The sequence below is a fragment of the Pagrus major genome, chromosome 16 (assembly GCF_040436345.1).
Source record: "Pagrus major chromosome 16, Pma_NU_1.0".
NCBI classification, from domain to species: domain Eukaryota; kingdom Metazoa; phylum Chordata; class Actinopteri; order Spariformes; family Sparidae; genus Pagrus; species Pagrus major.
The window spans coordinates 10,939,607-10,966,785 of record NC_133230.1 but is presented as its reverse complement, the minus strand read 5'-3'; the positions used below and the strand labels follow the sequence as shown (position 1 = coordinate 10,966,785).

Genomic DNA, 27,179 nt, shown 5'->3' with positions numbered 1-27,179 from the left:
TGATGGAGATGACACCACGACATGACACAAATAGACCCAACGGCACACTAAGAGAGAGACAGAAGGTGGATCAGTGGCAAGCGGAGAGCCACAGAAATGTGGAAAGAAACTATCTGAAGGTATGGTGAGCCTGCATGCCATAGGACTGCAGCTGGGTTCGGTGTGTGTGTGTGTGTGTGCGCGTGTGTTATGGGGAGGAGGTGGTGGGGTTGATCTGGGGCCAATCAATAGCGGCAGGCTCTCTTACGACCCCTGAGTTCCTCCTGGCGTGGCTGGCAGGCTGGAAATCAATGGGCCGGGCCAATAACTCAGGATGGTGTGTGGATTAGTGAACTGTCAACTAATCAGAGAGTTACTGAATCTGACACCACAGCTATTAACCTATCGATATGACACTTGGCACTGACACACACTCACACGCGGATATATATATATATGTATTGATGAACACACACACACACACAGACACACACACACACACACACACACACACAGAAACACGTATGTGGATGCCTGAAGGCAGCTCAGATGCCTGTACACATGAGGACGGACACACCTAAAGAATATTTGTTGATACACACGTAAGCAAACACTTTCTGATGGATTTACAGTAAATATATGCACACTCATGTAGCGTCCTGGTGCTTCATTACGGAGACTACCTTAGTCTGAAATCTGATCTGCAATCTGATCTCAGTTTAGGTTGACATTAAGGAGTTTTGGTATTACTCAGAAAGTCGTACACACCTCACCAACCCTGACCTCAAAATCCAAGACGGCTGCTAGGCTAATCAATAGCTGTGAAAGCTGTAGAATATACTGTTAATGAGCACTTGTGTCTTATTTGTGTCCCATTAAATCAGTCTGACACACAGTATTGTCCAACTTCTATCTGTGAACATGTTGCCTTGATGTTTTTATGTGCAAAATACTGTGTAATACTTTGTTATCAACTGGCATATCTAACAATGACTAATAATGGCTAACTTGGGTATGATGTCATTCCCAGTACCGACTTTCGAGGTTAGGGTTAGGGAAGCTAAAACTGATGCTAGCCAGACACGCATCAAAGATAAAATTTAAATGTCTTCTTTTCCTGTCCTTTAGGATAAGCCAGCTAGCCAGTGAAAAGTGATGTGAGATGGCAATCATCATGGATACAGGCAGCCGCTTGTATATTCTACACATACAGACACAGGCAATGCAGGACAAGGGCTGACTGAAGAATCAAGTTTACAGCTTTATTAGGATTTCTTAAGATAAGATACAAAGTCTGAAATAGGACACAGCCATGAGTTTAGGACTTAGGACAAGCAGAAGGAAAGTTTTTCTGTGATGAGGCTCCATTGTATGTTTTCTAATGAATAGTACTTCATTGTAGACATATACAGACACAAAGATGAAAACTAACAAGTAAGAAAGCTCTGCTGAACCGAAGAAAAATAATTATGTAATTTGCCGTTTTGTAATTTCACAGGAAAACATGTTGTCATGTCCTGCCTGTGGAATAAAGACATACTTCACTGACTAGTAGAAGAACTTCATTCAGAATACACAGAACATGCATTGATCCCTATTTAGTAGCCACAGTTCATTTCAGGATCATTTGAAATGAACAGCCATCATTCAGTTTTATTGCTGTGTAGGCACCGCTGCTTTGACCCTTGACCTCCACGCCACAAACGGCTCTGAATGTTGTTGAAGCTCAAATTTGAATGTTTCATTCATTTACAGAACCACAGAACCTGCATACGCAACAGTTACTTAGTACTAAAATCCAAGTTTTAAAGTTAACAGCCACTAATATGATGTGAACAACGTTACCTTACATTGTTTATTGTTGTTGTTGTTACAACAGGTCCATGCAGCATAAATTGTAGTCCTTTTAGTATATTTCTGCCAGCTTAAAAGGGTGAGTAATCTCTATTTTTCACACAAAAAGCAGTGTAAGCTGAGTTTCAGGTGGCTTTACTTCGCACTACATCCCTGCTTTTATCCACAAGTCATTCCCAGATTCCTTGGTGCTTCTTTAATATGTAGACCCTCTGATCTTTTCATATTCTCATGTTCCTCTAGTGTGGAACTACAGGCTTATTCTGTGTCAAGGGTGCTGGTTCATTTTACATTATTCTCTTCCATTCTTCCGTCCTTTTCTACTTTTTTTGGGGGGGAGCATAAGGAGATTATTTTGGGGGGTAATTCCATTGAAACCGCTCTGAAATAACTTGACTTGGCATGTGCCTATACAAGGCTCCACAAAAGGCTCCAGGAATACTATTCAGTAATGGGGTAAAGCAAGAGAAGAAGCAGGACAAAAAGCCTCAGTGTGTGTGTGTGTGTGTGTGTGTGTGTCAGTGTGTTACAAGAGCAGCTGAAATGAGGGAGAAGAGAGAGAACGAAATCACCTGAGAGAAAATAAGACAGCTAGCGGGAGGAAAAAAAGGACGAATGAGCGGCAGAGAAACCGGTGGAAAATAATCAAGCGGTGAGAAAAGAGAAGAGGGTGAACTAGTTTGGTACTCTACAAAAATAACTATATTTTGAATCATTCATTCAGTGTGTTATGGCCCTCTACAGAACAAGTTTTATAACAAAAATGTGCATTTGTCATCTTCTCATTATGACTGCTGGTCTGCTTTTTGGGCTAAGATTCGGGTAAATTTGATAAATCATATTCAGATTTTTCAGGTTTACGCATGTTTAAAGATGATCTCAAGAAAACAGAAGAAGAGAAGAGAAAAACAGACTACATAACCATAGAAGCAGTGAAAAGAAAATGCAAGAAATAAAAAGGAAATGAAAAAGAGGCAAAAAAACTCCAGAAATCAGAGGAAGGGGGAGAAGAGAAGGAGCTCGGTGGGGGCAGGCGAGTTCACACTGCTGTCTAATGATAAGAGCTGCAGAAAGAAAGACAGAGAGGGAGAACAGGGCTAAAAGAAAGACGAATGGAGGCAGGTTACAGCATTACAGCCACCAAGAGAAAGGCGAGGGTGGAGGTGGTTGAGGAGGAGGAGGAGGAGGAGGTGGAGGAGGTGGAGGGGTGTTCATGGGCCTCCCACACACTCCGGATTAGGAAACATATGCAGTGGAGTAGCGAGGGATTAGGGGGTGAAGGAGAGCTGGAAGAAGGAAAAGAATGTTTTTTTGGGGAGGAGAGGAGGGGGCGAAGGGGAGGGATGGAAACACAAGTGCTCGGCCAGGCGTATTTCCACCCCGCTTTCATCCTGCATCCCCTCCTCTACCGTCCTCCTCCTCCTCCCTCCCACCCACTCACCTTCATCTTTGAACCTCTGGGATGACGAGATTGGTGTGCAAGGACTCGGAGGGAGACGCTTGCCGGCGCCATCCTTTGATTGTGGTTATTTGCTGCGAACACAAGAAGCATATCGGGAAAATTGTTAGAATGAGCAAAAACCTTGAACTTAATTCCTTTTAGTTTCACTACAACATGGCCGGAGACTTGGTGTTGATCTGAGGGGCTGAGTGTTTTCATTCAAGGAAGAGGTCGAGTCAGAAAGAAAGCCTTTTCTTTTCTGCAAGTCTTGGACGAAGAGACAGAATAGATTCAAAAATCAAAGTTATTACAAAGACAACTTAAAACATCATTGTATCTGTGACAAATCCTTACACATTGTCAGCATCTCTCTGATTTTCTTTAACATTGATCATCATTTTGTTGCATAACTGACACTTGCTGAGTCACACTATGGTCATTTTTGCATCTGTAAAATGTGACACATTGTATTTGTGGGACTGTCAGCAGAAAGTAGTACACACTTTTTTCTTTCCTTTGTCGGATTTTTAACGGCATTATATAGCACATAAACCTCACACTCAGCAGACAGTAAATACAGTGTACAGGGAATGATTTTAAGTTTATAAATAAATGTTATAAGTCATTTTTCAAGCAGAAATGTCAAACATTTACTGGTTTCAGCTTTTCTTCTTAAATGTGAGGATTTGCTCCTTTTGTTCGTCATTTATGACAGTAAATGAAAAGTGTATTGGGCGGCTGGTTGCAACGTGAACATGTCACTTTGGGCTCTGAATGAATCTAGAAAATAATCATATGATTAATTGATAATGAAAAATAATTGTTAATAGCAGCTCTATTGGACAGTAAAAAAAAAAAAAGAGGTGGTTAAATGTGCAACAGCACCACTCACTCATACATATAAGTTCAAATATACCAAATTTGCATGAACACTATTTTTTTTTATCATATCAAAATAGATCATATTCATTCAAAGCGGTTTTTTGATTAATTCACCTGCATGCACAACAACTCAAGCAGGTTATCTGACCGAAAATAAGGTTCAAAGATGTGTCAGCAAAAATCAATGAAGATATCTGGTTTACCCTGCATCTAAACTTACTAAATTAAACTTTCAGTCACTCTGCACGTGTACTCATCGGCCAACACTACAAAGCAATTTTTGAAGATGATATAGTCGATCACACTCGAGCTGCTTGCATTAAAATATAAATTATTCAAAGCAAAAACCATTAAACAGCACCTAAACCCCAATGTTTTCTCATGTTTTTCAGCCTCCTGCAGATGTCTGCAGGTCTTTCTAGACTCAAGTGCAAATATTAAACAAATCATAGATACCTACTGGGGTGACTGGTACATTAAACAAACTATCTCCTTGCTCTATTCATTGTTAAATTATGTCATGCACTTAAACAAATTGTGCCGAATCATATTTTGCCACCATATTTTGAGATTCACTATAAACTAGGCCAATTAATATGAAAATTACCTTCAGAAATACCTCCAAAATGCAAATTGTATGTCTTTCAGAGAATCTATCAAAGAAATATCAGATATACGTAAAGGAACTTGCTGCAGTCGACCGCAATAGTATGTGTGTGTGTCGATGTCCACGTGAATGTGAGCTGCTGCACACAGAAGAGTGTGAGCGAACGCTTGTGTGTGTGCGGTACGCCTGAATGTGTATTTCTGCCTGTGTCTGTGTGCGTGACACAGGGGTCACGAGTCAAGGTCAGGTGATAATTCGCCAGAAAAGCCGGTGAGAGAAGAAGGGATGGAGGAACAGTGGAGCAAAAGGGAGAGAGAAGAAAGAGCAAAAACGGAGAGGAGGAAGAAATGATAGAAAAGTGAGAGGAACAAGAAGGCCAATCATTGAGGAAGACGAAAACCTGCAACTGCAACTATCAACCAATCTGTCTTTGTGCTCTTTTTGGCAATTTCCCCTCACCTTGTCTTTTGTTTTGTCTCTAATTTTTCTACTTTTCTCATTTCATTCCTTTTTTGTCTCCATTTTCCATCTCTCCTCTTGAGTGCTTTATGATTACAAGAATAGTTTTGGGAGTAAAACATAAGAGTAAACACACATACAAAAAAATGTTTTCTTAAAATCAGCAAAATCTTAAAATCCTCCAACCTTCCATCCCCCATCCATCACTTCACCTCAAACACACACCACTTTTATACTACACAAAATAATAATATTTCACTTGCTCTTTTCACTCTGTTGTCCAACAAAATTTCTCCCTCCTTTTTTTCCACCCTCCCTTTCTTCACCCTCACATACACAAACACACACACTCCTGGCCCAGAGAGGTCAACATTTGGTGGATGAGGTCAGGCGTCTGGGATGATGTTGACCTTTGACCTGGAGGGCACGATTGCCCGATCGCATCCTAACCAGCTGGACAATGAGCGAGCTGTCCGACCATCGGTGTGTCTGGTTATGTGTGTGTGTTTGCAATCAGTATAAGTGAACATGTGAGCACATGTGTATCTGTGTTTTTGTCTGTTTGTGTGTGTTTCAGTGTTTTATGTGTGCTTTACTGTCTGTAAATGCATGTTCAATGTCTGTGGCTCCGTGTGTGTGTGTGTGTGTGTGTGTGTGTGTGCTGAGAAATTAGATTTACCTCCTCAGTCTCACAGGGACGGGGTCGCGCTGCTCGTTACCTACGCCGAATAACAGAACAATATTGATCAGGACGGGGTCATCCATTGACGAATCCTGTCTTTAGTCTTTCCTGCAAACGCTCATCACTTCCTGTCTTCTTCCTTACTCGGGGTTAATATCTCATTAACTGCTATTATCTCCACACCGGTCACCACGGCAACAGCCAGCGGGACAAGAGCTGACAATTCCCCGTAGCCTGCATCCTGCGGATCAGACAGGCAATGACCACATTATTGGAAATCAATCCAGGGGAGTTACTGTTTCCCTGACCTCCCAAGCTTCATTTCCACTATTTATTGAGGAACGCTCGTCAAACGACGACTATTGTGGGGTTTACACGGGCGTCGATACACGCAACGACGAGAGTCAATATGCAATGAGTATTATTATTGTGGTTAATTATTTTGAGGTTCATAAATTATACGTTAGCTGGATTGAAAAGATTTTGCATTTATTATTTATCCATTTTGATTGTTGTTTCTTTATTGCCGATTGCACGTTTTATGATACAGTATGTCGAGCAGAAATTAGAAATACAGTCATAGATATTATCAGTTAATGTGGAATTAATTCATTTTAGACTACTGAGCTACACAGAGATGACAGTGAACCACGGGGGGTAGGAGAAGGTCTATATGTGAGGGGCTTTTCTTTCTTATCAGTCACTGGACAGTCCTGATCCTTATTTTCCACGGAGCAATGGAGGAAATATTATTTAAAAGCCTACAGTTGGAGCTTAGCTACACAACTTTACCGTCACAGTATTTTACACAATCTGCTTTTCTTATTGATCACATTTACAGTATATATTTTAGGTGAGGTAGGTTAACTTAGGATGAGAAGTACCCAACATGTCATTTAACCTACCTCGTCTAAGAATATATATAATCATGAAAAAACAGATCACATCCACCAATAACTATAAAATAATTGTTTAATCATGAAAATACTACCTTAGATCAGTAATTAGTTCTGTAGCAAAGCTAAAACTGTAAGCTAGGTTGTTAAACAATACTTTAGTTAGTGAATCTGAGCAGAAGTTACATATTTAATTTAAAAAGTATATATAAAAACAGGGTTTATTTGTGATAGCCCTGCTACACATTACATTTACATACAGTTGACCTCGAGAACCTTTACAGCTAGCTCGCTAACTGCATAGCAAATTAGGGGAATTAGCTATTTAGCTAGTTTTAATTGCAACAGCTTTGTAAGAGAGGAAATGTTTTTACATGACTGTATAACTTATCTGTGACTTAACCAAGTTCACGTAGCTTAATAAAGTTTGTTAAAGTCGTTTGGTTGATTACTTACAGTGACGTGTGGCTAACTGAAGCTACCGCTAGCTTAGCATAGATAACTTTCCGTTATTGCTGTTGTACACAAACCTGGCCTAAACACACATTGTTTGACTGCTCACACAAAGTGTACTCGGACGGGTTGACAACAGAGGAGGTGATAAAACAAAAAAACAACAAGTTTTCACGTCTTAAAGTTTGAATTTCAGTGAAATTACCTGACGAATTAGCCGAAGTTGCGTCTGGGAAGCTAACGGTTAATTTTAATATTAATGCGCCGACCGAACCACACCCTTCATACTTGTGTGTGTCGCTTAGCAACCGCAGCGTTCAAGAACTACCGCCGTGCGGAGGGATACAGTCTAATTAACTAAACCCTAATGCGCCGCGTTTGTTTACAGCATAACGCGTTAAACTACAGTGTTTACAGGTGAAACACGTTGTTGTTGTTGTTGTTGTTATTATCGGGCATTCAAGCTACTCACACGTAATTAAAATCGAGTCTGGCTCGCCGGGTGTTGGCAGGGAGCTGATGAGCCGGCGGTAATGGCAGAGTGGCCGGCTGACCTTTGACCCCGGGGGTCGGGCCGGCGGGGTCTGGCTCGAGGGGCCGCGGTGACAGACGCGCCCCGCAAATTGATGAAAAACGCAATAGAGTCCGTAATAAAAGCAGGAAATAATCACATAATGGCCTCAGTGACAGCGACAGTGTTTCGTTTTTACACGTTTCATGTTTACTGGAGAATATTTCCATTTATTCCAGCAGATTAAGGCGTGTTAAATACAGGCTGTGTTCAAGTTCTCAAGTGCGTTTTGTTGTGTTTAATAAAAGATAATAAATAATTCACCTGAGCTGCATGTCCTCTTTTTTGTTTTTGTTTTTTTCCTCCAAACACATTTGGCAGACTTTAACTGGCTTTTCTTCAGATTGATAATTCAGCCAAACAACCTAAAGGTCAGGTTTAATATTAATTTCGATAATAAATTGTGTTAAAAGGACAGAAACACGTTTATAATTCAAGCGAGGAAGCGATGAAAACCGTTACAGCCTCGGTGTCAGGGGACACGTGGCCCTCCAGATATGAAATTGTGGAAATTATTCATCAATTCAAATGAAAGTCAAACTGTTTTGGGGGTTCAGATGGAAAATCGATCGATGACAAATGGACGTTTGGACGCGTTGGCAATTTTCAGACACAATGAGGAAAAATCTCCTTTTCCAGAGATCAATGTTTAGTCTTTCGCTTTACTGACAAAATGATATTAAAATCCACAGAGTGAAGCCTCGTGCATATTATCTGAATATATTTTTATTAATGCTCAAAATGAAAAGCAGCTCAGAATATATCCAAACATGCAAATAAAACAACTTTCCTGATTCTGTGATAGTGATATATGTATTTTATTTCTTTTACATAATGTATTTATGCATTTAATTTCGTTTCCATTCACTTTGCTGCTTTTAATAAAACATTTTACTCTCATAATTTAAATATTTTTCAGTGACAAATAATCAAACTCGTTCCTGTTTCTCTGACGCGTTGGCGACAGGCCATTTACATCCGATGCATAAATCAAAACTTGACTACAAATAAATACAAACACGTGCAAAACGACTAGATACTGTGTGTAGTATTGATATTTGACATTTATTATTAAACATTATCGCAAAAAATACGCCTTTCCGGTGATTTTTGCTGATTTGCATATAAGCAAAAATATTTAAATTCGCAGAATAAACAGGAAGCTTCTGACATTTCGTTTCAAATGTGACAAAAGTGGACTGGACATTAATATCCAGAACGAAAAATAATAAACTACTTAAAATATCAGTTTTAGTAAGAATTTAAAATAAGGATATCACAGAGTTTCAGAAAGAAAAAGGCTCGACGTTAGTTTCTTCCATTTATCTGAGGAGAGCAGAGAAATGTTCACTAAACTGCAGAACATGTGAACTAAATGTGAAATAATGATTTAAATTAGAGGTTAAAAACATGAAGCAGTGAAGAAATAAAACTGCTGCTGATTTTCTTCAACTTCCGCTGATTCCACGTCAGCCAGACTACATGAAAGACGTCACTGTGTGGTGAAGTGACTGCTTTTTAAAAAGTAAATAAAAGTATATTAGAATAAATTAGATTTAGTACGTTTTTCCTACTTTCATCCATACAAGTGTTTCTCGTAGGTAAAAGGTTTGCTGCAGTTGGAAAAGCAAAAAGTCTGAGATACATTTTTAAAACATGAAGAAGTTAAAGACAAAAATCAAAATATATTTAAATCATTTTCTGATGTTTCAGCTGATTCAGGCACGTTTACATTAATGAGATAACTGAGTTTGAGGCCATGTCACCGCTGGATGAGGAAATGTGTGCAAAAAAAAAAAAGGTGCATGTGAATGAACTGATTAAAGCTGCTGCAATTTATCGATCTGGATTAGGTGCAGGCTATTAGAGGGATCAATGGCTCATACAGAGCTCGTGTCTGGGTCCACGCAGGGTTCAGACGGGTGGCAGATTTTTGGACCGAGTGTGTGTGTGTGTGTGTGTGTGTGTGTTTACCCTCCGACTCAAGACCAGGGTGAAAATCCCATTGACCTGTGCGTGTGTGCGTGTGTGTGCGTGTGTGTGTGCACATCCCTGACCGATAGGATTTCCATTAATTTACCTGAGTATTTTTTTTTTGGGAGGGGGTGATCTGTCTGCAGGAGGACGTCAGAAAACAGTGAAGAAGAAGAAGAAGAAGAAGAAGAAGAAGAAGAAGAAGAAGAAGAAGAAGAGCTGTTGTTTGATGTCAGGTGCTGTCAGAAGAGCGTGAGCACGTGTGTGTGTGTGTGTGTTTTAAAGCGATAGAGAAAAAGAAATCTGCACCATAAAACAAACTGATAGTAGAGCTCGTATATATAAAAGTATCCAAGAAGAAGAAGAAGAAGAGGAGAGGACACCTCTGCTCTCTTCGCCCCCCTCCTTGTCTCCCAGGGTGTTTCCTCTCCCTCCCTTTTAATTGATTTCTCATAATTAACTCAGTGTGTTCATCGATCTCCGCCCAACACCGCCTCGAGATCGGCAACCTCATTATTTCCACGTTAACCCGAATAATCCCGAATAAATACTGAGCACATTCAATAACAATTAGGCTCAGACAGCACTAAATAATCCCGTTTCCTTTTAGATGACCTGGCCTGGAGAGCAGGAACAGAAAAAAACACAAAAAAAACAACAACAAGAGGCTGAAGTTGGAGGTTCAGCAGAGGAAGTGCAGCACATTTCGGTTTGACTTTAAACTTCTCTTCAACATGCATGTCAATAAAGTCAAAACAAAAGATGTTAAAGACAAATAACTGGACTTTAACCTCCTGAAGCTCACTCTGCTGTGGTGCTGCTCACTTCTCCTCCATTTAATCAATTAGCACTGATTAAACCTCCTCACACACCAGCTCAGCCAATTAAAAGGGCCGCACATCAGTCACTGTGACTGTGGTCAGTGTGTGAAATGTCAAGCTGCAGCATCTCTCTGCCAGGTTCAGCAGCTTTGTAAGAGGGGAGGAGGAGGAGGAGGAGGAGGTCAAATAAGCCTGCAGGCAGCAGTCCACCCGGCTCTCCTGCCTCCCTCCACCCTCACGTTCTCCTCCTGAAACACACAAATCAAGGAACTATTTCCTTCTTCAATTTTCATGGAAAATAAATAAAAAGGTCATCATCATCTCATTATGTAAAAATGTGTGGGAAGCATGAACTTTTCCTTTTTCTGTGCAGGATGAGCTCTGTGACCTGAGAAACAAGGGGCACAACACCAACCAGAGGGAGCATTCAGTTCACAACCACAGTGATTAGTTTCTTAAGCGTTGTTTAACCGAGAGCTCTACTTTTATTTTTACCTAACTTTTAAATGTTTTCTTCAAGATTAAAGTTTGAAATTGAAAATAGCAAGAAATGGACTAAACTTGTGACACAGTCAGCTCATACAGGCAGCATTTAATGTGTGTTGACCCTGAAGTAGAAGAAGAAGTAGAAGAAGAAGAAGAAGAAGAAGAAGAAGAAGAAGAAGAAGAAGAAGGAGAAGAAAAAGAAGCGTGGTAGAGCCAGTGAAGACTAAATGTTTGTAAGTCTCAGGTCTAAATAAACTGCAGGTTAGGAACTTAGATGAAAATACAAAAAATGTGAAATCATCGGCTATCTTATTGAGAATGAAAAGCAGGTAATGATCGGTATTGTGCGTCCCTATATCTACGTCTTGTTGTCTTGTTTGTGTCTTCATCTTCCTGCCCTTTTCGAGGACAAAGGAAGTTGAGAGTTGATTCTTGACCTTTGAACTGTTTCCAAGGTCTCACTGAAAAGGTCCATTAGCAGCTGATCTGAAGCTGTTGATCATTTCACAGGCCAGGTGTGAAGTTGGCGACCTATAATTAAGAAACAAGTTAGAGAATAAAAATGTATTTATTGAATAAAAATCCACAAAACTGCAGTCAAATTTTACCCTTGGTAGTATTTTCTGGGGCCACAACACGAACTTAACTGCAACATGATTATTAGTGTGCTTATTCATTTGGATAGGTATATATTTTAGCTTATTTATTTATATTTCTGCATTTATATGCAGTTGGTTAGTCATGTATTTGCATTTTACATTTCATTTTAATATATGTCTTAGATATTTAAACTGGAAAACTTGTTCAATGATGTGAAACCAATGGAAAACTTTATCCTGCACACTGACGCTAACGTTCTGTATGTTTAAAAAAAAACAAAGAATAATTACATATAAATATATTGAAACAAAGTTTTGAATCTTTTTAGATTTTTTAAATATCTTAAAAATATGTTATTTGTTGCAGTCAATGTTTTTTCTCTCTTCGTAACGAGCCCCCTAGTGGCCGGAGGCCCTCCAGGGTGCGTTTACAGCAGCTATAAAATGCTGTAAAGAACAAAATAGTTTTATATTTCAAGTAAGTACAGAGTAAAATTTAATGTGGTGGAGAACATAAGAGCTCTGTGTTTCTTTGGAGAGAACAGAGTTGAAAAATGTCCAGCAGAAGAAGAAGAAGAAGAAGAAGAAGATCGAACAGGAAGATCAGGTAAAAAAAAACAAAAAAACCCAGAAGAGTCGACATGAAACTTGACAAAAATAGAACAAAGGCGAGCCGAGAGGAGCAGGGCAGAGCAGACAAGAGTGTAATTGAGGAAGAGATAATAGAGTAGAGTAGAATAGAGGAGGCCAGGAAGGACAGAAAACAGAAAGAGAGTGAGTGGAGAGGGGAGGGAGGTGGGTGATGGTGTTGGTCACGGGGGGTTAAAAGAAGGGGGCGTCTAAAGCTTGTGAATTAAACGCTGTGAGGCCCTGTGTCCTCGGCACGTGCACCGGGCCTCGAGAATAAAGAGGAGCTCCGGCCCATCTGGCTTTTTAGAGGCAGGAAGAAAAGGGGAGAGGGAGGCCGGGAGACGTGGACAGAAAGCAGGTGAGGAAGAGGGAGAGAAAGCGAGGGGTCCCGCAAAGCTCAATGGAGAGACCGTGACATTAACACAGCCAGGCGTTTAGGGTGCTTGATTCCCTCTGGGGGTCACCGACAGTAAAAAAAAATAAATATAGGCTCTCATTGTAATGTAAGGTGCTTTTTTTAAGGGAACGCGTGCTCTAAAAGGGTCAAAGGGAGGGTCAAGGGAGGGAAGACAAAAGAGAGAGAGAGAGAGAGAGAGGGTGACAAAGAGGAGGAGGAGAAGAAGAAGAACGGAGGCAAGAGTGGGTCAGAAAATAATAAAAGAGTCAGAGACAAGTGAGAGAAAATACATTCAGAAATCAGTTTAATGAGCTGTGAAGTGTCAAAAACGTGTGTGTGTGTGTGTGTGTGTGTGTGAGGTATTCAGCAGCAGCGTCAATAAAACACACACACCTTTAATATATAGGTGTCCTTCAGAAGATTTTCTATACCTTCACAGTCCCTGAACCTCTCTCTCTCTCTCACACACACACACACCCTTTACCTCTCCTGCACTCGGCATCTTAGCTGTTTCCATGGCGACGGAGTTGAGACTGCAACCAGAAAAGGGGGGCATGCACGTGTGTGTGTGTGTGTGTGTGTGTGTGTGGACAGCAGCAGCAGCAGCAGCAGCAGCAGCAGGTGATGAGGCTCAGCTCCTGGCAGACGGTGTGCTTCAGCATCTGGGAGAGTGATTTCTTTCCCGTCCAATAAAAGTTATATTAAGGTCATAGAAAAAGGAAGGTGGAAAAAAAAACAAAAAAAACAACAGACATTGTAAGCATCATTAAAGGAGAAAACAGAGTATAAGGAGTGAAGAGAAGTGAAGAAAAGTGAAGCGGGATACTTTTTATAGCAGCAGAACACACAATCACAACAGACAGGACGGCTTCTGTAGTTTACCGATTGTAAAGGCCTCTGACACAAACGCAAGAATAAATGTTATAAATGTTGCAGCTTTGTGTTTCTTTCAGTACAATTTTCAAATTTATCTTGTGACAACGCTGTGCTCACAATCTGCTCAGGTTTGGTCACAAAAACCACGTGGTCAGAGTTAGGAAGAGATCACGTTTTTGCTTAAAATACCTGTTTTGTTTGCCACAAACACGCCTGGAAAATGTCCCGAGGTCTCCTTGAAAATATCCAGCAGTGTCGCACTTAAAAATGCTGGAACGCCGTCTCCAGCTGCAGACACTGGCTTGCCAGGCTCGTCACCTGTAACTCTACCACCATCGCCATCACCTCGACACGTGAAACCTAGGTCACAAACGTGTGAACGTGATATGACATGTTTTGGTGAAATGGCAAGACGGTACTCAGCAGATGACATGTAGAAATATGAACCTATCAAAGGTTTGTGCCAGCATTTTATCCTGGAGACCGGGCTGCACAGATGTGTGATTTGGGGGAATATAAATGAAAAATAATCTGGATAAAACACTCTGATGAAGGCCTCGTGTCATCATGTGGTGGCTGAATAAAGAGCAGACATCTCCAGGAAGTCGTCAATGTTGCAGAGTTATTTTCCACGTTCAGTTCTTTAGTAACTTGAGCATATTGTTCAATGGCAGCACACTCTTAATTAACACCTGCCATTATTAGTGTGGGATTAAACCTTAATTTAAAGATCTCCACACAGGATACACAAAGAAAATCTCTCATGTAGGATGCAGAAAAAAAGCACCCTAAAATCCCTTTAATGGCACCTTCTCCTTCTCCCTCATTTGAAATGTCAGAAAATATGAATATGCAAATATTTGTTTGCATATTCAATATTGTATTCAATATATATATTCAATATATTTTTGTGATATTTGTGATGACATCTAACTCTCTTGGAAATTGCAACATGCATTTTTAAAAAAACTGTTTTTGGACATTTCATGGATCAAACAATTGATTTATTGACAAAATAAAGTGTCACAGTAAAGTCACGAGCCAACATGCACAATACCAGGATCCTGAAACTGAAGCAGCTGAATAAAATTCACCCATCAAGGATGTTTTCATCTGCGTCTGTTTGTCTGTTGATGAACAGACCCAATTAACTTTTGCTTCAGACGGGGATAAAGAAACACTGTGAGATCGGGACATTTTCTTTATTTTCTCAGTGAATAATGAATAGATCTTGATAAAACAAACAAACAAACAAAAAAACAAAAAAGAAAACAGGTGTATTTGGTAGGTGTGAGTACAATTTGATGGATTTGATTTGATTGGATAAAGATGACTGTTGGGCCTTGGCAGAGGTATGCACTCTACTAGAGAGTACCACTCTATTTTACATCTGCTTTCCCACATCTGCTTATCACACACTTGAGCTGAATGGTGGTGGAGACATAAAGGTTAACATTATGCCACCAACGACTTTGATTAGGGACAGAAAACATGTCACAACTTGTGTTTTAATATGAGCTGGTTTGAATCTCTTATAATTATATGATTAAGGACTTTTCAAGGGCAAATTAATCAAAATTCAGAGTCTAACCCAACATGCAGTTGTTGGACACTCTGCAGGACACGCAGCCTCAACAGTGGTGAAATACAAAGGTGTCACTTTGTGCTGAAAATGTTCTTCAACTTATGCAATTTTAGGCCACGTAATGAGGGGAACGTATGAGGTCAGATATTTACGGTGGGAAACAAATGAGAGATGAAAGGTTTCCATATTAACTTAAATTGTACTCTGTACTCCATTATGATCTTAAAGGTAACTAATTAGATTACATGGTGTAATGCAGACTTAAGTACGAGTAAAATCACAGTCTTGAAAAAGTACCCCAAAACATGAATAAATTGCAGTATTTTAAGTAGATGTAATTAGTTACTTCCACCCCTGGTTATTGATAATAAAAGTTATGCAGAGATAGAGATTAGATATTGATTCAAATTGTACTGAATCATCATTTTAAAGGTAACTAAGTAGATTACATGGTGGACATGTAACATGGACTTAAAAAAATACTCATAAAAGCATCCAGAAAAATGAATTAATTACAATAATTTAAGTAGTAATTAGTTACTTCCACCCCAGATGACACCTATATACTGGTTATTGAGAATAATAGTTATATAAGATGGCTGGCCTTTATCACAACACCACCAGCCATGACTGTAACTAAAGATCATTGTGTTATAAATGTACTGGAACATGTTCACATTTATCTGTTTTAATTAACACAATATATGTGTATCTATATATGTATGCATGTATGTGTATGTATGTATTTGTGCTTTGTTTTTTTTGCCTTCTTGTTTAACTTCTTCTGCTTTGGTTTGACAGTGAAGCACTTTGTAAACTCTGTTTTTAAAGCTGCTCTATAAGTAAAATAAATATTAATCTTTGACTATTTTAAGGCCAACAATAATAACTCATGAATCTGAAACTAACTTCTTCACTGATATAAGATTTCTATGAGGAAATGACATTTTACAGGCTGTATTTGGGTGAAGTGGTTGTGGTGTGTTCAAAGACTGTCTGAAATCCTTGAATTAGATTATTTATCAAATGATTCGTAACACATACAGTATAAATATTAATACGAACATGTGATCCAACCACTGTCTGTCAACTCTCACGAACAGAGGAGACGATTACATTTCACGGACTCATCTCTGCAGTTTACTTTCACTTTCGGCCTGCGCGTGAATATTTTCCTCCTCCCACCACGAAACTTCCCGTCAATGAGACGGGAGAGATGACATCAAGGAAATAAAAGAAATCCCGGAAATCACAGCAGAGGTTAGTTTGAGACTCGTCACCAGGAGCAGATAACTCACAGAAACAACATTTAACAACATCTGTGGTGAGCAGGAGGACCCATGGGGGAGGTGGAGATCTGTATGGATGAGCACGGAGCTCTGAAGGTGGTGCAGCGTTATGATCTCAGGTGCGTAAACACAACGAGCAGCTCCATTATATCTGTGCGCGGCTCCTCTGGAGCTCTGAGGATGTTTATAGCTGCTGGGTGACCTCACCTTTATATTAAGTGTGTCTATCGCTACTTATAAAATACAGCCCATTAAAACACGCAATAATAATAATAATGTAGACTTCACTTCTCGCGCAATTCCCGAGAAGTGAAGGAAATGAAACTGCACCATGAAGCCCAGATGTTTTATTCGCCTGCATTCAGAATCAGTCTCACACATGTGGAGGCTTTGGGTTTAAACCGAGCCGGTTTTGGTGCTGGTCTTCACGCAGGCCGGTGCTCAGGCGGCTGCGGCCGGAGGGCTTCGAGCGCCACCGTGTGTTCAGATGGCCGAGCTGCAGCTTCAAGTGTCAGGGCAGCAGCTGTTGGTCCAGAGACGTCCAGGAGGCCAAGTTCAACCGTGTGCTGAAGGTCGTCTTCATCAGCATCCTCTGTCTGGGTATAATCAAGTGAGTACTGCCTGCTTCATGAAGCTGTGGGTATAAAACACTGGAGGAAGTTTGAGCTCAAAAAGCATCTGAGTTTGAGTTACGGCTGATTAATCCAGTCAGACACGGTCCACTCTTCCTGTTCTGCAGCTGAGTCACACTGTTTTGAATGATGAACGTTCAGACTGTGACACCAGAGGCTGTTTCCACATTCACGGCCCACAGAGAGGCGACGTCACCTCCCTTCCAGTCGACCACCATGGGATCTAATCTCAGAACATATACGTGCGGCTGTGAATGAGGAGGGACAGTTATGTTTCTGATCCTGTTTGAACTGTGCCGGTGTTGTTGTGATTCCTCTGATGATCATAAACGACCTGTAACGGCAAACGAGACCATCAGCGAAAAGACGGTCACATATAAAATCAAATAAAACAAAATGCAAATGCACGCGCCACCAGCACGCGCTAGCAAAGATCTTTAACAACAGCAGGCGCCGGCGTCGTCAACAAAAACTGAAAGTTCCTGATAGTCTCTTCGTTTTCATGGCTGAATAATATGTGGCTGACCCTGCCACCTTTCTAGCTTTAAACAGTGTTCTGGGACCTTATTTTCCTCTGAGAACAGCTTGTTTATTCACTTATGGAAGTATATCTGAATTTGTATTATTACCTCATTAATATTGTAAATATTAAAATTATGAGTTTGAATTTCTTCTCCAAAACTACGTAGTGCCCCTTTAAAATACATTCTGTAGGCCTGTTCTCTTCAGCTTAAAGCTGCTGTCAGCGTTGTAGTCGTTTTAGCTAACTTCGTAGCCTCCTCCCTCCTCTCTACGTCACCACATTTGCACGACTCTTTTCTTTTCTCCAAGGAAACTCTCTCTTTGCTTCACGTGGCCTGTTTGGCAGTGTTAGCCGTCACCTGGAGCTCTGTAATTGGTATGTTTTTACCTGTTACGCCGATGCTAGTGTAGGTAACAAAACAGGAGGACCACGAGCAGAAAGCACCGCCTCTTCATGTAGTTCTCTGTCCTGATTGGATAAAGTGGGCAGGGATACCAGAAGTCGACGGCCATGTTGGTGTTGGTGACGTACGTTGTGCTTCACGACGTGCTTCACGACGTGGTATTTTAATTTCAATCAGGAGAGACTTGTAATTTTTTGAGTGAGCGTGAAGTGTTTGGCGGTTAGACTCCATTGTGATGAAGTGCTGGTAGAGGTGGTGATGGAGGGAGAAGGATCCTGAAGAGGAAGTTGATTCTGGAGGACGGGGTGGAGGAAGGTCGCATGAATGCCTGAAATGACAGCTGACAGCAGAGACATGATTGGCTGATAGTGATGGAGGCAGAATCTGGTTAAAGTACATGAAGAAACGCCCACGTCAGGTGGATGGAGGGAGCAGTGAGAGGTGAATGATAAGATAGTCCTCCTGATTGAACTCACGCCGAGCTTCATATCTTTACAACAGACTTTGACTTTCTCGACATGCAAAATTATCTTTTAAATCGACGGCACAATTCAAACGGTATCAAAATGTATTCGTCTCTCGCCGCTGACTCCTGGACAGTGTCTTTCTGAAATACGGTCCCATGGGGCAAACTGGAAGCTGCGGGTCACTGCCTCTCTGTCGACGTCTGGTTTTAAGAGGCGGGCCTACGAGCATGATTTGTGACATCACAAACAGTTTGGAGGACAATCCTGGTCCAATATTCAGCACAGACACATGTGATATTGAAACCTGAAGCATCTTGTGTCCAGCAGGGAATTATTTTTAGAAATGACACATATTTGCTTAATTATAGATTGAGGATTTTAACAAGATGCTGTATTGTTTCTGGTTGAAACAGAATATCAGAAGACAATTATTTTATATACATCGTAAACATGTCTGGAGGGGATCTTTAAAAAGATCCACATCCTCAAAAAACAACTTTTATTTTCGTCTATTAATCAATTGTTTGATTTATAAAATATCCAGAAACAGTGAAAATGCCTGCTACAATTCCCCAGAATGTGAGTCGATGTACTCAAATATCTTATTTTGTCTGAAACACAAAGATCTTCAGCTCATAATCACAGAAAACAAAGAATCAGCAGCAAATCTTCACGTTTGAGGAGCTGTTTTTGTTAGAAAAATGACTTCATTTCTCGACTGTGAGGGCCGAATGATAAATCAGTTGATCGACTAATTGTTCCAGCTTTACTGCTTCCTGCCGTGGAGTGTATTTATGACTTTACACCATAATAAAATCACAGGCGGCAGACAAACTTTATTCCTCGTATAATAAACTGGAGTTAAAGTGGATGTACTCTGGGTTATATCCAGAATTATGTGAATGAATTAATGCATCTAATCTGTTTCCTCTGCTCTTCTCAACAGTTTAATATTTTATGAACAAAATCTATCACACGGTGAGTGCTTTTCAATTATTATTATCATTATTATTATTTTCTAAAAAGACATTGCTGACTGTCTTCTCCTCACCTGCAGGATCCATGTCCTGGGCTTACATAATTGCCAGAACGTGGCTGTATGGGTATTTTGTGATCGGGCCGGCTGGAATCCTGGTCCTCGCAAAGTTCGGTGAGGTTTTGTTTTGTGGTTCTTAAACGTGGATTTGTATTCTTGTCCTGTCACAAAGTTTCCATAAACACACCCAGAGCAAACACTAAGGGCAGCACTGAAATGTGTCTGGAATCAGTGGCACAGATGCAGCCGTCCAAGCTGCACGGGGACTGTTTGATAACCCTGCAGTGGTAATGCAGGTTATTGGAGGGGAAGGGGTTGGGGGTCTGCAGCGCTGCCTGAGAGATTGGCTTTGCACAGACGCCTTGTGACTTTAAGATCCTATTTGGTCCACTGGCTTAAAAATCTAAAAAAAAAGGAAATCTCAGTACTAAGGTGCTTTTGACCAGATAAGTCAAGCTGGATGTGAATTTGTATTCTGAACCACAGGCGGGCAACGTTTTTCACTTCCCGAAACACTGAAGCGTCCGCTGGTACATTTAACAGAATTGAACACAGGTTGAAAAAACACACGACGGGGCGGACACGATATGATAAACACCCGTACAGTCTAATACAATCAGATATAACGCTCTTAATTTGAGCTCTCTGAAGCTTTTGAAGGGTATTTTTAATGAGAGGTTTTGGTTCATCTTTAAATGTTTTTATGACATTGTTTAAAGAATTATCAGGCTTTTATCAAAGTGGAAGGAGTGGATTTTTCTGTGTGAGGCTCAGCTTACATTATACATCCCAAACTAAGACAATTTTGTTTTGAATATAAGTTTACGTGTATAAATAAGTTGAAAAAGGGTATTTGCTTTTGTATTTGACTACATTTAGATGTCATAATTTTCAGCACATATTGTATTGATGTGGCGACACAGGCTGAGAGAACCTCTGTGTGTCTCCTGTAGCTATCATCCTCACCGCCGGTGTACTCGCCAAGAATGTGACGAAGAACGCGGGTCCGGCGCCGCCGAGGAGAGAGGAAGTGCAAACAGTCTCAGCTCTCGTCCAGCAAGTTTAATTAAACACAATGTTTCTGCAAACACAAGAGGATTGTTCTGCAATGAAAACAGGACTGTGGGGGTTTCGATGTGTTGTCACTGTTGCTTTTCCACAATATGACAGATGACTGATTGTAGCACGAGCAAAATGTGTTCTTAGATCTGAGGAATTTATACTTAAATGCGATGTTTGTGCACATTAGATGATGGTTTTATTTTACATTTCCGTCATTGTGGGGCCAACTCTTTTTAAATTTGCGTTATTAAAATAAAATGGGGATTTTTCCTCAATAAACAACACTTTTTAAATCAGCTACCACTAAAATACTAACCTCCAGTATTAGTGTTAATTTGCTTCAGTCATGAAAATGAAAAATCCTTGACTTCATGTACAGTAAATATCCACACAATGTCTGTAAATACAACATTGTTCTGTGTGATGCAGCAAAACACTACAAAGACAATGTTTTTTCTTTTTTTTTACATTACTTGTTAAAAGAGGTTCGATGTACAGTGTCTCGCTCTGTGAAGATGGAAAGTGAAATGAAGAAGTTGACATACGTAAGAAAAACACTCACTTCCCATAAAGAGAATCTGAGAGTAAAAATGGAAAATCCACTTTACATTCTGAGGTTTTTAAGAACGCAGAGTGAATAAAAAAAATGCAAAGATCAAAGATTTAGTTGATATGTTTCTGATACACTTAATGATTACCTACACGTGAGGTAAAGAACTGTGTCATGTATAAGGAATGTAACAATTTATTGTGTGTATTAATAATGACAGTAGGCCTGTTTTTTATGCATCTCTGCGAGTGTGTGTGTGTTTGTGTGTGTGTGTGTGTGAAATCGATCAAATCACCAAATGCAATAAAACAAAAGTAGCTGCTCAGAGTATTTGTGTTGTATATTAATCTTGATATTTTCTACATTTTGATTGTGCTTCTTCATTGATTTTCCTCTACGCTTTCAAAGATGATGATGATGATGATGATGATGTGTGTGTGTGTGTGTGTGTGTGTGTGTCGGCTGTCTCTGAAACATGGATATGATGTCACATCTAAAGATTTGAGGATGCCTTTGTTCTGCTCGTTTTCATCTGGATTTACAGATCCGTCAGTGCTTTTGTAAAGCGCCGCTCGGCGACATAAAGTCCCCTTATTAAAGTTCGTTTTTTTAAAATCAAGAAAAAACCAAATGGAGTCTTGAATGGAGGCGACGTCGAAGTGGCTCGCATATCACCGCGACACACAGACGACGAGAGGAAGAGAGAGAGAGAAAGAGACAGCGGCCACATACAACACCATTCATTATTAACACACCCAATATAGCTGGACTGGACACCTCTCTCTCCTCCACCCGCCTGCCCCCTCCCATCCCTATTAACACACACACACACACGCACACGCACATATATATACAGGGAGAAAACGAGAGCCCTCCAGGACCCTCCCCCTGACCCTGCGACCTAGGCGCCATGGCAACCCTCTGACCCATCCCGCTGTTGCTGTGGTAACAACCTTGGAGCATGTCTGACCACTGCCCCCCCCCTCCCAACACACACACACACACACACACACACACACATGCACACACACTCCCTTTAGCCCTACAGCCGCCCCCACCCCTCCACCTCCTCCTGCTCCACGCCGAGCCGAGGCAAACCGATCGATATTCTATCACACAGAACAGTGGAGCGAGAGAGAGGAGGCCACGGGCCAGCCAGATTACTGGGAGGAGGGGGGGAGGGAGAGGGAGGATGGAGGGAACGGAGGGGGGGGTTAGTGGTTGACAAAAAGAGAGCCTATGTGTGTGTGTGTGTGTGTGTGTGTGTGTGTCAGAGGAAACGAAAAGGGTTTTAGGGAAGGTAAGAGATGTGTGTGTGTGGTGTGCAAAAAGGGGTTTTAGCGTGCGGGTGTAACCGGGTAGGAGATTGAGGGAAGATGTGTGTGTGTGTGTGTGTGTGTGTGTGTGTGATTTGGAAGAAAGAGGTAGTAGTAGGAGGGGGATGAGAGTGTAAGTGGGTAGAAGATTGAGAGAAGGTGTGTGTGTGTGTGTGTGTCAGAGGAAAGGTGTTTTAGTGTGGTTGTTATGGAGGATAAGAAAGGGAGGTGTGTGTGTGTGTGTGTGTGCATCATTAAGAGTCGAGTGGAGCTGCACCGCTATAAGGCATCTCCGCTCTTTTTTATTCTAACAGATGTTTGTTAGTGGATTCCTGCCTCTGTGTGTGTGTGTGTGTGTCTGTACTTATGAGCCGAATACTTTTATGCGAGTGTCACACACCCGAGGGTGCCGAGCTCACACGGGCTTATAGGACATTACTTACATTTCACACAGAGGAAGAGGGAACAAAAAGGAAGGCGAGCGCACGAGGTGTTGCACCCACATGTAGAAACAGAAGAGCAGTTGATCAGACGTGACCTTTAAATTAAGCGTACAATAAACACAATATTTTACTGACACAAACTGTAAAAATGTATTTTTTGTGATAATTTAATGGATTGACTGTAAAAAAAAGGAAAACCACAATGAAAAATTAATAACCCACTACATGTAAAAGTCTAATGTCCCAACCCATTGTCAAGGCTGTTTGTGAAATACTGTTCAAATGTAGTTTATATATTCTTGTATAAAAAGGAATCGTGTACACTGGCACAACTTTAAAATGTGAAATTTGTGTCTATGTACATAAATCCTAAAGGTTAAGGTGTTCAAGAACAGATTCAATATATAACCAAAAACCCGATGTCTCCATACCTTTACCAAAGTGAATCCTACCCCTAACCACACACTGGATGCCGGTGTGACAATTCATGACAACGGATTTTCTATACCCACTGTCCACCCCAACATCGTCCCTGAGACGCAAGCGCGGTTCATAAATGTGGTGCTTCATTCATTCACAACACAAAATATAGTCACAAAAAACATTAAAATCAGTGGCCATGTACACGAATCCTGCAGATTATACTTTGTGACAGTTTCACAAGCTGCAGTGATGTACATCCAAAATCTTACTTCAAGTAAAGTTGCATTTGTATATATAATATACATTAATATATAGTACAACAATAATATATACAATAATATAATATAATGTGTATTTGTAGAAGCAAAATGTCTTGTTAAGCTTTAGATTAAGCTTTAGAAAATATTTGTTGTAAACAGGGTATACAGTGAATACAATACTGAAGAAGACAAAAGTTATGGATTGAGTTTAGTCAAACTACTGATGTTACTGAGTACCTTCTCATTAATCACAGGATACAGCAGTACTGTTACTGGGTAACAATCCACAAACAAAAGGTAGTGAAATGAAATGATTTATATTAGATCATTTCTTCTAAAAATGATGATATATTTACAGAATTTGCTTGTTACTTAAAACGTACTTATTATTAAAATAGTTATAGTATAACTATAGTATTTTTTTTAATGTTTGTTTTCTTTTTTCTCACATTACTGTTGTTGCTGGGAAATAAAACATTTTGCTGACCCTGAGAAGAACAGTGTGCATTTACAACTATAAAATAAGTTTTTAAATGAGGATTAAACACTGCTCTGTAAAACAGTGGTTCACTGTTTGTCCCCTCTTCACTGTAATTATAGTGCTGTTAAAGAGTTTATTACAGGTAACGTTGTAATCTTATTGTGTCACATGTAGTTTGGCTCCTTTTTCTGACTTAGCTGTTGTGAAAAGACATACATGTTAAGTTTGTTGGTAACCTATTTGAACATTGTGATAATATAAATATATCAATTAATATCTACTGGGTAATTTAAAAGTATTTTCCCCTTATTCCTCTATGTCCTGTATTGCTAAAGTATTAATGGTGACTGAGGCCTGTAATCTAAAATGATGCCAAAAAATATCAAAAGTAAAAGCACACAGTATGAAAATAAGTGTTATATTTTTCTACATATTATAAGAATATAATTACTGATTTATTAATACGTGCATGTAAGCAGTGTTTTAATGTCGAGGAAGATTTAACAGCCTTTACTGTTGGGTGACAATATTTCCTCCTACAATGTGGTGGGGTAAGTATAAAGTATCATAAATACATAAGTACAAGTAACTCAAAATGATACTTAAGGGCAGTATTGGTGTTAATGTACTACATGTACACTCTCACACCTGTGTCAATGTATACACAGTGATTCACAATACACACAAGCATACACACAAGTACCCAGAGTCCTTTATCTGTTTTGCTGTTTTTATCCATTTGTGTTTTAAACTGAATTTAAAAGTCTGATTTAGTTTTTCTGTTTGTGTGTTTTCTTTGTTTCTTCTGTTTGTTTGTATCTGTAATGGAGGCGGCTCCTTCGTAAAAGCTTGATGGCTTCTTGACCTCTCCTGACACGTCTGTTATTGTTTTTTAATCATCTGATTTTATCTAACATCATGTGTGTGCAGATAAAGTAAAAAAAAACAAACAGCGATGATGGACTCTTAGCTTCATCGACACCCTATATAAATCTGTTGCATTACTCTCAGTGTGACAATTTATTTTTCTCTGTTAATAAACAAACAAAAAACAAAAATAAGAAGAAATGTACATTTTTCTGTCATGTCATCCATCTGTGCATTTCACTCTGAACCTCTATCTAAATCTTTGGTACCGAACGGACCCGCCTGAAGCGGACGTCACATCTTAACCGAGCACACACTCACACACTCACAGTCACACTCACACTCACAGTCACACACACACACACACCTCTGACTTGTGCTCACGGTGCGGATGACACATTGCTGTGAGTGATAAATGTGCTTGATACCACAGTATATTCTTTCCTTCATAGTTTTCTTTTAGTGTTGTGTCCTACAATAACTCATAAACAAAAATGTAAGCAAACATTGAAAATAACTCCTTGCTTGTGGGTTATTTGAACAATTCCAGTAAAAGTTGAAAATCTCAGTATTTGTCTGGCACGTTACGCAACCTTTTCCACATTAGCAGCATGCTGCTCTTCTGCCAACATCACTTCATACAGTGACTTTTTCTATAACGATGTTTGGATGCCTGTTACATTTTTTTCCATAATGGGATTTTCATTGTTTCTCTTTAATCTTTGTTTTATAACGTATATACTGCATTATGTGAATTACTCTCCAATTAAAACAGCCTGTAGACGACATATTAATACTATTGATCTGGTGGCAATTAAACAAACATAATGAGTGTGTGTGTGTGTAGCAGACAAGTGGCTACTGAACAACAGGAAGGAAACACAATGCTGTAGGTTTCAGGAAAGTCACAAGAGAACCAAAGAGAAAACAATGAAATCACGAAAGAGGTGACCTATATCCCTGGGTTAGAAGGGTGTGTGTGTGTGTGTCAAGTGGGCAGGAGCACTCATTTGCTCTGTGAGGCTTGTAATAGTATTCATGAAACATGGACACAGTTGCTCTCAGTCACTGTGTGTGTGTGTGTGTGTGTGTGTGCAGACACATAAAGTAGAAACATAAAACTACTGAAGCTGAACCGAGTTCGTGTCTGATTACGAGCCTTTTTAAAAGCTACATCACTGCGATTAATATACAAATTGATCAATTGACCTTATTTTGACTGAGCTGAAAGTGAAAAGGTCTCTTAAGACGCCTAAGTTTTTCCATTGTCTGTATAACTGTGATTATCTTCTTCAAACTTCTGGTTTTATTGTGTTAGATTTTTAAATTAAAGTCATAAAGATCATATTCTCAATCATTAAAGATCTTTTGTTCAGTAATTACAGCAGTCATTTATGTCAACTTAGGTTACAAAGTACCTAGATTATTTAGTTATTTCAATTTCATTTCAATTTAAATGCAACTTTAATCTTACTGACTCAGCTTCCCAGAGCCAGCGGAGGTAAACGTTTTTATCATGTCTCACAGCTGCTGTTATCTAAAGAAGATACAGCTTGTCTGGTGTAATCCAAGTCTCCAGAAGTTGGTGGATGAACTCGAATTACTTTGATTACGCCGAACGAGCTGTCTGGAGCCATTTTATGATTTTTTTTTACACTTTAAAACAAGTTCTCATCTACTTCAGTTGTTCAGGAGAATGAATGCTGCAATGCTACTTTGCTGTGAAGCTCCAGAAATGTTTTGTGTACTGAACTTCACATGACTTTCCATCAGCATGAGGGTGAGCAGATACTGACTGGATATAATTTTTGGGTCAACCAATCCTTTAAACCCTCTCACACAATCTGGTGTTTTTCCTGACAGGAAACAAACTGTATTTTTTTTTTTTTTTATTCCAAAACCGGATGAGTCAGATGCTGAGGCTAAAACAACATTATGTCTGATGACTGCAGCCTTTGTTACATGAAGAGGTCCTGTGTCTGTCTTTACCGGTGTTGCTGGTTCTCCTTTGCCGTGCAGGTTGAGACATATTTCCTCCAGAGACTGCAGGGTTAAATTACTCTTGAGACATCACACAAGTCTTTCCTGTTCATGGCACAATTGAGTGAGAGAAGCAGTTCTTACACTGATATTTTGTGTCATTAAAAGGAGAAAAGCAAACATGTTAGCCCTGACCTACTGTCGATACGTCAGCCTCGGTATCCGACTAAAACGTTAACAAACTACAATATGATT

At 39.9% G+C, this 27,179-nt stretch overlaps 1 protein-coding gene across 1 annotated transcript in view; it reads right to left on the bottom strand.

The window, feature by feature from the left end:
• Positions 1 to 7,495, bottom strand: part of pou2f2a (POU class 2 homeobox 2a) — a 77,583-nt gene extending 70,088 nt beyond the window's left edge. The window contains exons 1-3 of the mRNA XM_073483924.1: positions 7,459 to 7,495; positions 5,902 to 5,941; positions 3,275 to 3,366 (exon numbers count right to left, since the gene is read on the bottom strand). The gene's annotated coding sequence lies outside the window, so the exon portion shown is untranslated. The remainder of the gene's footprint in view (positions 1 to 3,274; positions 3,367 to 5,901; positions 5,942 to 7,458) is intronic.
• Positions 7,496 to 27,179: the final 19,684 nt, after the last annotated feature.